This window comes from Octodon degus, unplaced genomic scaffold, assembly GCF_000260255.1.
Source record: "Octodon degus isolate 3935 unplaced genomic scaffold, OctDeg1.0 scaffold00002, whole genome shotgun sequence".
NCBI classification, from domain to species: Eukaryota; Metazoa; Chordata; class Mammalia; order Rodentia; family Octodontidae; genus Octodon; species Octodon degus.
The window spans coordinates 20,265,076-20,275,537 of NW_004524578.1; the positions used below are offsets into that span (position 1 = coordinate 20,265,076).

At 44.9% G+C, this 10,462-nt stretch overlaps 1 non-coding gene across 1 annotated transcript; it reads left to right on the forward strand.

Annotated features, from left to right (window-relative positions):
* Positions 1–8,375: 8,375 nt before the first annotated feature.
* Positions 8,376–8,482, forward strand: LOC111816266. Its single transcript, XR_002820701.1, has one exon. It is a non-coding gene; the product is annotated as a U6 spliceosomal RNA (small nuclear RNA).
* Positions 8,483–10,462: the final 1,980 nt, after the last annotated feature.

The following is a 10,462-nucleotide window of genomic DNA, read 5'->3' on the forward strand; positions in this document are numbered from 1 at the left end:
CCCCCCACGCCTGCTGCGGTCTGAAACAATTTCCTTTCCTGTCTCTGGATCCCTATGTTCCCTATGAAAGACCTCTCTGTGCACTGTGGTCCCTGTAAGGAAGCTTTTGTGATTCTCATGAACAAAATTTTGCAGGACAGAAATTCTCTGTTAAAAGATTCATGTTGAAACCACAGAGAGTGCTCATTTTCTCTAACAGAGCACTTGTCTTTATTTTATGGTTATGTGGGAGATACAGAAAGCTATGAATCAAGCCATACCTCCAGCGTTTTTTATTTTGAGACAGGCTCTTGCTAAGTTGCCCGGGCTGGCCTGGGACCTGGGATCGTCCTGCCTCAGGCTGCCTAGTAACTGGGGTTACAGGCATGGGCCACTATTCCTACTTTAATTAATTGCTTAAGAAATAGAAATAGAGGTTAATAAAAATAAGAGCTAGCCCCTACAAGACAAGAAAACAAAGACAATACAGCCCCAAACCCTCGCTATTAATGTTTCTGCTACATATCCTTCCCAAAATAGAACGCTGGGCCAGGCAGAAGCTGCAGCTAAGACCTCTCTGGAGAGGAAAGGCGCCTCCTCTCCCACAGTGTTTGCTGGCATCTGGTGTTTCCCCCTTTATTCATTTTTGTGTGTTTGTTTTTGAGATTGAGTCTTAGATACAGTTCAAATCCTCCTGCCTCAGCCTCCAGGAGACTGGGATTATCTCCATGCCTGGCTTCCCCCTTTATTCTGTAGAGGAAAAAAAGAGGGTTTTGGTGCCCAGGATCCTGGAGTTGGGAGGGGGAGGACAATTTCCAGAATGGGCTGCTGGCTTTCTTGTGCCACCCATGGCAGCTGGGGGACATGTGGGCAGCAGCCCACAGCCAGAACCAAGGAGAGGTCCCTGCCAGCTTGTTGCCCAGTGGTGGTGCTGCCAGATGAGGCCATACCTGTAAGGAAAGTGCCTGAAGCTAGGTCTGGGATCCCAAGTAAAAGAGAAGAATTTTCCAGACTAGGGTAGGGAAGGGCTGAGGCCCTGCCGTTGGACAGGGCATGGCTCAGAGTGCTTCTAACACTCTAATATGCACACCAGTCAGTCACCCAGGAGCTCACCTTTACAAATCAAACATAGCCAGGCAGGGTGGCACACACCTGTAACCCCAGCACTCAGGAGGCTGAATGAGGAGGATAGCTATGAATTCGAGGCCAGCCTGAAGTCCGTAGGGATACCCTGTCTGAAAGAGACAAAACAACAAACAAACAAATGTATACACAAATGAAATGTACTTTGTGACCTTTTTAAAAAAATTGTTATTTTATGATCTTTTAAAAATTTTCCTTGCCTGGCAAGTGTAAGGGCCTGAGTTCAATCCCTGGTTCTGCCAAAAAATTTAAAATTTAAAATTAAAAAAAAATTCTTAAAAAAGGGGCCGAGGAGATAGCTCAGCAGAATAAGCGCTTGCTTGGCAAGCGCAAGGGCCTAAGTTCAATCCCCGGTTCCACCAAAAAAAAAAAAAAAAAAACCACAAACAAAAAAAAATTTCAGTTCTGGGGATAGAATATGCCCTAAAACAAGGGTTCTACCCTGATTATGTTTTAGTTTTAACAACAGCATTATATTTACAGAGAAACTATTACATTGCTGTTTCATGAATGACAAAATAAGCCTGCTGGATAATTGGAATGGAGTTACTCAGTGAACAATGAAAACCTGCAGGGCTTTCATTAGCCTATGATTATCTAAGCATCATCTTCTGCTACTCTGGGAAGAAAGAGAAGAATCTATTATTTGTCAAAAAGTGCAAGCAATGTGCTATGTTGTGTTGAATTTTGTATTTGACAAAAGTCACGTAAGTTTTAAATATGGGGGACGACTGGGTTGTAGCTCAGTGGCAGAGCACTTGCCTAGCATGCACAGGGTCCTGTGTTCCTTCTCTAAAAAACAAACAAAAGGTTCAGATTTTTGAAGTGTTCAATTTAGTGTTTTGTTTTAGTTTATTCACAATGTTCTGCAACCTTCACCACTATCTAGTCCTAGAACATCTGCATCTCTTCCTACCAGCCTCCGCCTTCCCAGCCCATGCCTGACACTATTTTCTGTCTCTATGGATTTGTCTTTCCTGCACATTTCATGGAAACACAATTCAAGGCCTTTGTAGCTGGCTTTCACAGAACCACCATATTGCCAAGCTTATCCATACCATAGCTTCTATCTGTATTATCCCTTTTGATGGCTGAATAATACTCCACTGTACAGGTAGACCATAATCTACAACATCTGATGCAGGAACTTGCATCTTTACTACATATTCTGAAAGCCAGACGTGGTGGTGCATGCCTGTAAGCCTGGCATTCAGGAGACTGAAGGAGGAGAATTGCCACAAGTTCAAGGCCAGACTGGGCCATGTAGGGAGTTCAAGGCCAGCCTGAACTACATAAGAAGACCCTAGCTCAAAAAAAAAATATATATATATATAATAATAATAATAATAATAGTAAAAAAGCTGCACATGGTGGCACACACCTGTGATCACAGCATTTGGTAGGCTGAGGCAGAATTGCTATGAGTTCAAGGCCAGCCTGGCCTATAAAGTAAGTTCAAGTCCTGCCTGAACTACATAATGAAACCCTGTCTCAAAAAGGAGAAAAAACCAAACCAAACAAACAACTATACTCTGGCTCAGCAGGTCTAGAATGGAACCTAAGATTTCCCATTTCTAATAAGTTCTGAATCGTTGCTAGACTCTACTGGTTCTACTACCATATACTGAGCAGTGGGGATTACTATTAAACCTACTTTTTAGTCTTAATGATCTCAGATCTTAATGTAGCTATGAACCTATGAAATTCTGATTAAACATACACATACACATAGTTAAAAATTGGTGTGGTTGGGGGGCCAGAGAGATAGCTCAGTAGAATAAGCACTTGCCTTGCAAAAGCAAGGGCCTGAGTTCAATCCCCAGTTCCGCAAAAAAAAAGAAAAAAAAATTAATCCAATTGAGGGCCACCACCCCAACAATGTTTTGGGGTTGGGGAGATGGCTCAGTGGAATAAGTGCTTGCCTGGCAAGCACAAGGGCCTGAGTTCAATCCCCAGTTCCGCAAAAAAAAAGAAAAAAAAATTAATCCAATTGAGGGCCACCACCCCAACAATGTTTTGGGGTTGGGGAGATGGCTCAGTGGAATAAGTGCTTGCCTGGCAAGCACAAGGGCCTGAGTTCAATCCCCAGTTCCATCAAAAGAAAAAAGAAAAGAAAAGAGGCAGAAGGATTGCTGCTTGTCTAGAGCCAGCTGGGCTACACAGCAAGACCCTGTGTCAAAAAACAAATTTTATTTATTTATTTTTTTATTTTTTTGAGGAACCAGGGATTGAACTCAGGCCCTTGCGCTTGCCAGGGAAGCGCTTATTCCACTTAGCCATCTCCCCGCCCCCCCTTTTTTTTTAAAGAAGGAAGGGAGGGAGGGAGGAAAGAAGGAAGGGAAGATGGGAAAGCTAGTGAGGAGGCTGCATGTACCCAATCCCAATACCACCAAAAGCAATTTAAAAATACATAAACTAGAGTCAGGCTGCTGATACTGCTTAGCGCCATGCTTCTTTACCATACTCAGGAACATAACGACTTAGACAAATAAGCGCACAAAAAAGCCAGGGCCCCTGAGGAGGCACAGGATTAGTCCTCAGCTGGAGTCCTGCTGCAACCCAAGCCCTTGCTTGGTAGGAGCCCATGAAAGAACTTTTGTTTCACAGCCTGAACTTGTCCTTAGCAAACTCCTTGTTTTTGTTTTTGTTTTTTTGAGATAAAGTCTCACTATGTAGCCCTGGCTGGCCTTGATTTCCAAGGTTCTCCTGCCTCAGCCTCCTGAGTGCTGGTTTTGCATGTGTGTGCCACCAGTCTTTTTTTTTTTTTTTTTTTTTTGCGGTACCAGGGATTGAACTCAGGACCCTGAGCTATCTCCCTGCCCCCCCACTGCCAACCTGCTTGCCAGTAGAAACACTGCTCTCTGCAGGGAACTCAGCTCAGAACTGAAGCTGTTATAGGCAAGATATGCAAGCACAGGATGTTGGGGAGGAGATCAGAAAGGACAAGGCATTCTGCAGGCCCTGGGGACATCTGAGGGCACCCAAGAATTTATGCCAGACACTACAGCTCCTGCTGCTTCTGTCATGCCAGATCTCGCTGGCTGTTTCAGATTGGTTAAGCTCCTCAACTTCTCTATCCCTCTTTCTTCTTCTCTTCTTCTCCCTAAGCCTGCCTCCAAGATGATTTGAAGCCTGGCAGCTCCCCAGTACCTGCTCCAGTGACTAAGCCCCACCCATTGCTGCTGGCAGCAGCTTTCAGCTCCCAAAGCCTTTTGGCTCCTCCGTTTTTTGCTCTGAAAGTTAACCCTCTCTGCACTGAGCCTCCTTCCTCTTACAGGCGACTGTTTTCTGCTTCTGCTCTCTTCTCTCACCACTGGGGATAGAAAAAGGCTCAATTCTCCTTCCCTACCTGTAAAACTAGCACTTGCCACGGGTGGACACTCCTCAGGGACACTGGCTCCCCTTGGTAACTGACCGATCGTAACTACTGCCCTTGGACCTCACTCATGCTCCCTTACGGGCCACACCAGGTATGACAATTATCTTTCCCTGCTCTCCATGGGAAATTCTTCTTCCTCCTTCTTCTCCCCACCTCTCTCTACTCACATAGAAATCTGTCCTCCTCCCGCCCGCACCCCTGCCTCTGCTAGCCTGCAAAATTCCAAAGTCCTCCGCCGCCCTCCCAATCTAAAGCCCATATGGCCCTCAGTAACCACAGCACAATACTTTCCATAATCAATAATTAACAGAACATAAGAGTTTGCTTTTCTCCTTTGTTTGGTACTGGGAATCTAACTCAGGACATTGTACTTGCCAGGAAGGTGCTATGCTGCTGAGCTATATGCCTGACCTGCTTTTATTTCTTTTTCTTTTTCTTTTTATCTTTCTTTCTTTTTCTTTTTCTTGCTTTTCTTTCTTCCTTTTTTTTTTGAACCGGGGATTGAACTCAGGCCCTTGCACTTACCAGGGAAGCGCTTATTCCACTAAGCCACCTCCCCGCGCCCCCCCTTTTTTGCTTTTATTTCTTGATCGCTAAATTCTATTTGGTAATCTCAATTGTCATTCTTGTTTGCCACTTTTAGCACCATTTCTAAATCACTTTATAACATTTCTTTAAAGGGATGCTTTGCTCTTGTGGACAGAGCCTGTCCTCGGCCATCCCCTTCTACCATCAGGCCTCAGAAACTGGGAGCCAAAGTGCATCTTTCCTTGGGGATTTCTGTTGAGGTAACAGAACGCTGACCAACACAGCTGACTTCCTCCAAATCCACAGCTGTTAGCTGTTGGGGACATCGGCTGATGGCAGTCCTCACCCCAGCGCTCTCATCTAGTTGGGGTCACAGGTGCCACATGGATGGTGGCACAGTTCAGCTGAGACACAGGCCCCAGCCTTCCACACAAATGACCATTGCTACTCGTTGGTGTTGGCCTCCGCTGAGAGCCTCCTGTCTGGGCAGCTTTGTGTGAGGGCCTCAGGATCTAGTGAAAGGCTCCTCTCTTCCTCAGTGGAACTAACCCAAGGTCCCTTGTTGGGTGTAAGTCTCTGAGCACAGGGACTTACACTTCTTCAGAGACGTGGCCACATGCAACCTAGGACTCCTTGACTCCATCTCTCCCTCGCCCTCCCAACTGCCCTATTTCCCTGTCACCTCCACTCTACTCGCTGCTTTCTGTTCCTTGTCTACCTCACTCCTCAGTCTGGACCCCAAGGCTGACTTTTCCTCCTATTCCTGCTAGTGGCCTCAAGTTCCTGTTCTCCAACTTTCACATCTACCCACAGGTCTGGGCATTCTGGAGCAGGATTCCCCTCCTACTTCTTCAACTTTCAGGCTGGCAGAAGGGCCCTCCACATTGCCCAGCCGGAGGCATAGAGGCCAGCAGGGCTCCCTGCGGCACATCCTGCTTGTGCTTTCCTCCCAGCTGCGCAGGGCCCTGGGACTACCTGGCCAGGGAGATTTGAAACCAGAACAAGGACCCAGACGCAGTGCCCTCAGAGAGCCTGTGCCGCCCCCATCTCTTCTTTCCTGAGACCTGCCTGATTCTGCCTCCGCAGGGCAAACATTTATTAAGAGTCCATGCGAGCCTATTACAAGAAATGATTGATTGCAGGGCGTTGTGGCGCAGTCTGAAGGACTGACCGTGGTATCACCGTGGCGGGGCCATGCAGCGGCGTCTGAGAGCGACACCTTGTGGTAGTGAAGGGTCATGGCAAACACAGCAGCAGTCCGCTCTTGAGACGTCTGAGCTCATGAGCAAGTGTGAATACACCCAGGACTCTGTGCGGATCCCAGAACCCCCCAACCACGGCAGCCCCGGAGAAAGGGCAGCTCCAGGAAGCAGGCAACTGCCTAATTCAGGAGTGAAAGGTTAGAGCTCATTTTAGTTTCATTTATTGTAGGGAAAAATTTAAACACATCCTGATTGTAAGACTAGAATATTGGTATGTATATATATATAATGTAAATAAATGGAAACTCCACAACGATAACAGAGGCTTTTTTGGGTGTTAAGATTATAAATCATTTTTATCTGTTTAAAAGCTTTTGTAGTAGTCAGGTGTGGCGATGCACGACTGTAACCCCTGTACTCTAGAGGCTGAGGCAGGAGGATCTCTGAGAGTTTGCAGCCACTCTGGGCTACACAGTGCATTGAAGGCAGCCTGAACTATATAGAAAGACCTTGTCTCAAAAAAACATGAAATAGGAGCCAGGGAGCTGGCTCAGTGGAATAAGTGCTTCCCTGACAAGTGCAAGGGCCTGAGTTCAATCCCCGGTTCCACAAAAAAAAAAACAAACAAACAAACAAAAAAACCCCATGAACTAAAAAAAATAAATAAAGGAGGGAGAGCCCAAGCAAGAGAACAAATAGCATTCTAAAATATACATAGTATTGGGGCCAGGGAGATAGCTCAGCGGAATAAGCACTTCCCTGGCAAGTGCAAGGGCCTGAGTTCAATCCCTGGTTCTGCAAAAACAAAACAAAACAAATAAAATATACATAGTATAAATGCTTATTTAGGTCCTCATCTGTAAACATTTAAGTCATTTTTATGTCTTGTTAAAAAGTACTGCTAGAAAGGCCAGGTGTGGTGGTGCAGGCCTGTAATCCCAGCACTCAGGAGGTAGAGTCAGGAGAATCACTGAAAGCTCAAGACCAGCCTGGGCTACAAAGTGAGCTCAAGGCCAGCCTGAACTGCACAGCGAGACCCTGTCTCACAAAGAAAACAAAACAAATTCATTACAGTAAAAGATACATGAATCATGAATCTCCTCTCACTTCAAACACACATATCCCATCATTCTGCCATTTCCTAAAGCAACTCTGGAACTTCTCTTCATGAGTGTCTTGGCTGCCCTGATGTCCTGACTTGACTTCAAACATTTACCTTTCCTGGTCATTTTGATATTGGGGAAGAGCCAGAAGTCATATGATGCCAGGTCTGGGTAACAAGGTGGATAAAGACATGCTGCAATTAACTAATTGATTTTCATCTTTTTGAGACAGGGTCTCCCTACGTAGCTCAGGCTGGCCTTGAACTCACTTTATAGCACAGGCTGGTCTGAAATTCACATAGATCCTCCTGCCTCAGTCTCTCAAGTGCTGGGATTAAAGGCATGTCCCACCACGCCCAGCTGAGGAGTATTTTGAAAAGTTGTGGCAATATGTCTTTTACTGTAATGCAGTTTTAATTTTTAATTTAAATATGCACTGTTTACTGGATCGCATTGCTTGGATGTACGCATGCACACACATGTTTAAAGTATACATTTCAGCTTTTTCCTTCTCTCTGTTTTTCTATCTTGGTAATCAGTTTGTACTTGTATCAGCCTGGGAGGCATTACAGACTGTGGAAATAAATCCCCTTGGTAAAGCATATGCTGCCCCAGGCCACTCCTTGCGCCACGCTCTCTCTGGGGACTGCTCCACACGGGGGCGGCCTCTGAAGCATTTTGTACTGCCAAGAACATCCTGTGCCTTCCCCGAAATACTCAATGCAGCAGCTCAGCAGCAGGGATGGGAGCTGGCTGGGGCTTGAGAATTCATTCACCTCCTTCCTCCTGGTGCAAAGGGGCTGGAACAGGGCTTGGGGACAACCTGGCCGGCACAGGAGAATTTAGAAAAAAGCCAGCAGCCAGGCATTGTAGTGCATGTCTGTAATCCCAGTACTCAGGAGGAGGAGGAGGCAGGAGGATCACTGTGAGTTTGAGGCCATCCGGGGCTACAAAGTGAGTTCAAGCCCAGACTGAATTACATATCAACACCCTCCCTAAAAAAAAAAAAAAAAAGCCAACAGCCCCTAAAATCCAGGCTGAGTGCTCACTTCGGCAGCACATATAATAAAATTGGAATGATACAGAGAAGATTAGCATGGCCCCTGCGCAAGGATGACATGCAAATTCATGAAGCATTCCATATTTTTATGGGTAATAAATGAAAAAGACACAAGAAAAAGAAAAAAAATGTCACAGGAATGTCCTGCTACAATGCTGTACATGGTTAGATTTCTAAATTTCTGTGTAAAAATATGTGTTTATTCCTATTTTAAAAAATTTTTTTCTTCATATTCTGTAAGGACTTAAATTTCAACACATCCATACTTGATGGAAGATATCCGTTCCACATTATGCCTAAGATGTTCGCTATTTAGACAGATAGGGTAAACCGAACTGCATATGTTGCAGGATAATAATAAGCTTCTCTTCTGGAGGGTTAAGAACCTAAGTTTGTAGATCAAAAATTGGACGAAAGGAAGGGCTGCAAGGTCCGCCAACATTTTGGCTCTAGCCTTTCAAGGTCAGTGAAGAATAGGAGAACCTGTACTGTAACATCATGTAACTCAGTTGTGCCCCAAATTTTCTGATCAAGGAGATTATGGAGCCACAGAGGAAAGTGATCGATGATGTAGAGCATGCCTAAGGAGAGTCACATGGAGAGAAAACTTCCTCTCAGGCTTTCACAGAGAGCACATTGGTCAAGCAATGGCCGTGACTCATCCACATGGCTGACACTGACAAAGGATCTACAAAGTGCAGTACAGGGTTACAGGATAAATCCTAAGGGGATTTGACTGACCTTATCAGATATAAAAGTTACATTTCTTGTTATATAGGTCTTGCTTTATCTTGGTCTTAACCATCCAGCAGAAAAGTATAAAAATGAGATATATAAAGTAAAGCCATATAAATATGCTGAGCTGTAGAAGGCTTTAGTCAGCAACTTCTGCGGACAACCCCCTACTGTTGTGGACTACTGGACTGTGTCGGATTGTTTTGCTGAATTCAAGCACCTATAATATTTAGATGCCAATAGACTACCCATCTCTGACAGGACTGAACCGAAGAGGGGGGGATACAAAGGAAGGACCATTTTGTATTTGTATATACAGAATAGTTAGGATAGATGTACGGCTGCTTTCGCTTGGTTCAGTGAGAGGAAGGATTTGTAGTAGTAGTGTTTGGATGGGATGTCCTGGCTGCAGCTTGTGCTGTGGAATCCCTGGTTCCACCAAAAAAATAAAAAAATAAAAAAGCAAGAAAGTAATGGCCTTGTGGGTTTGGACAGTTCTACTTTTTTTTTTTTTGTAGAACCAGGGATTGAACTCAGACCCTTGCGCTTGCCAGGGAAGCATTTATTCCACTGAGCCATCTCCCCAGGCCTTAAGCAGTCCTACTTTAAAAACCCTGTTCACCTGCTTCTCTTCAATGGAGTATATGTCATGTTATAAGCAATTTCACAATTGTTACAATTGCTACAAATGTGGCATTTTCTTGGACTGAAGTTCATTCTTCCTTATTCAGAATAAATGTTTCTCTGGGGGCCGGGGAGATGGCTCAGTAGAACAAGCGCTTCCCTGGCAAGTGCAAGGGCCTGAGTTCAATCCCCGGTTCTGCCAAAAAATAAATAAATAAATAAATAAATAAATATTTCTCTGGTCCCTGTTTCCCAGTTTCTCCCCTCTTCTTTTTCCTTTTGTGGTACCAGGGATGGAATCCAAGGCCTTCACACTGAGCTACACCAATAGCCCTGTTTTTCTTTTTTTAAATTTTGAGATAGGTAGGGTCTTGCTAAGTCACTAATTTACCCACCCTGACTTTGAACTCGTGATCTTTCTGCCTCAGCCTCCTGAGTGGGTAGGAGCCAGAATCAATTTTCTTTCTCAGAGAGTGGGCATGGGATTTACACTTAGAAAACCAAGTACGCTCCGTTGCCTAGCACTTGGAACTTTGAGGAGGGGAGGGAAACAGTATTGTCACCAGATAAGAATTTGAGGACAGTCCCCAAAGAGGAACTGGGGAACCTCAACTCACCCGACCATAGAATAAGTTCACTGATCCTTGTCTCACACACACTCTCACACACACACACACACACACACACACACATATATATATATATATAT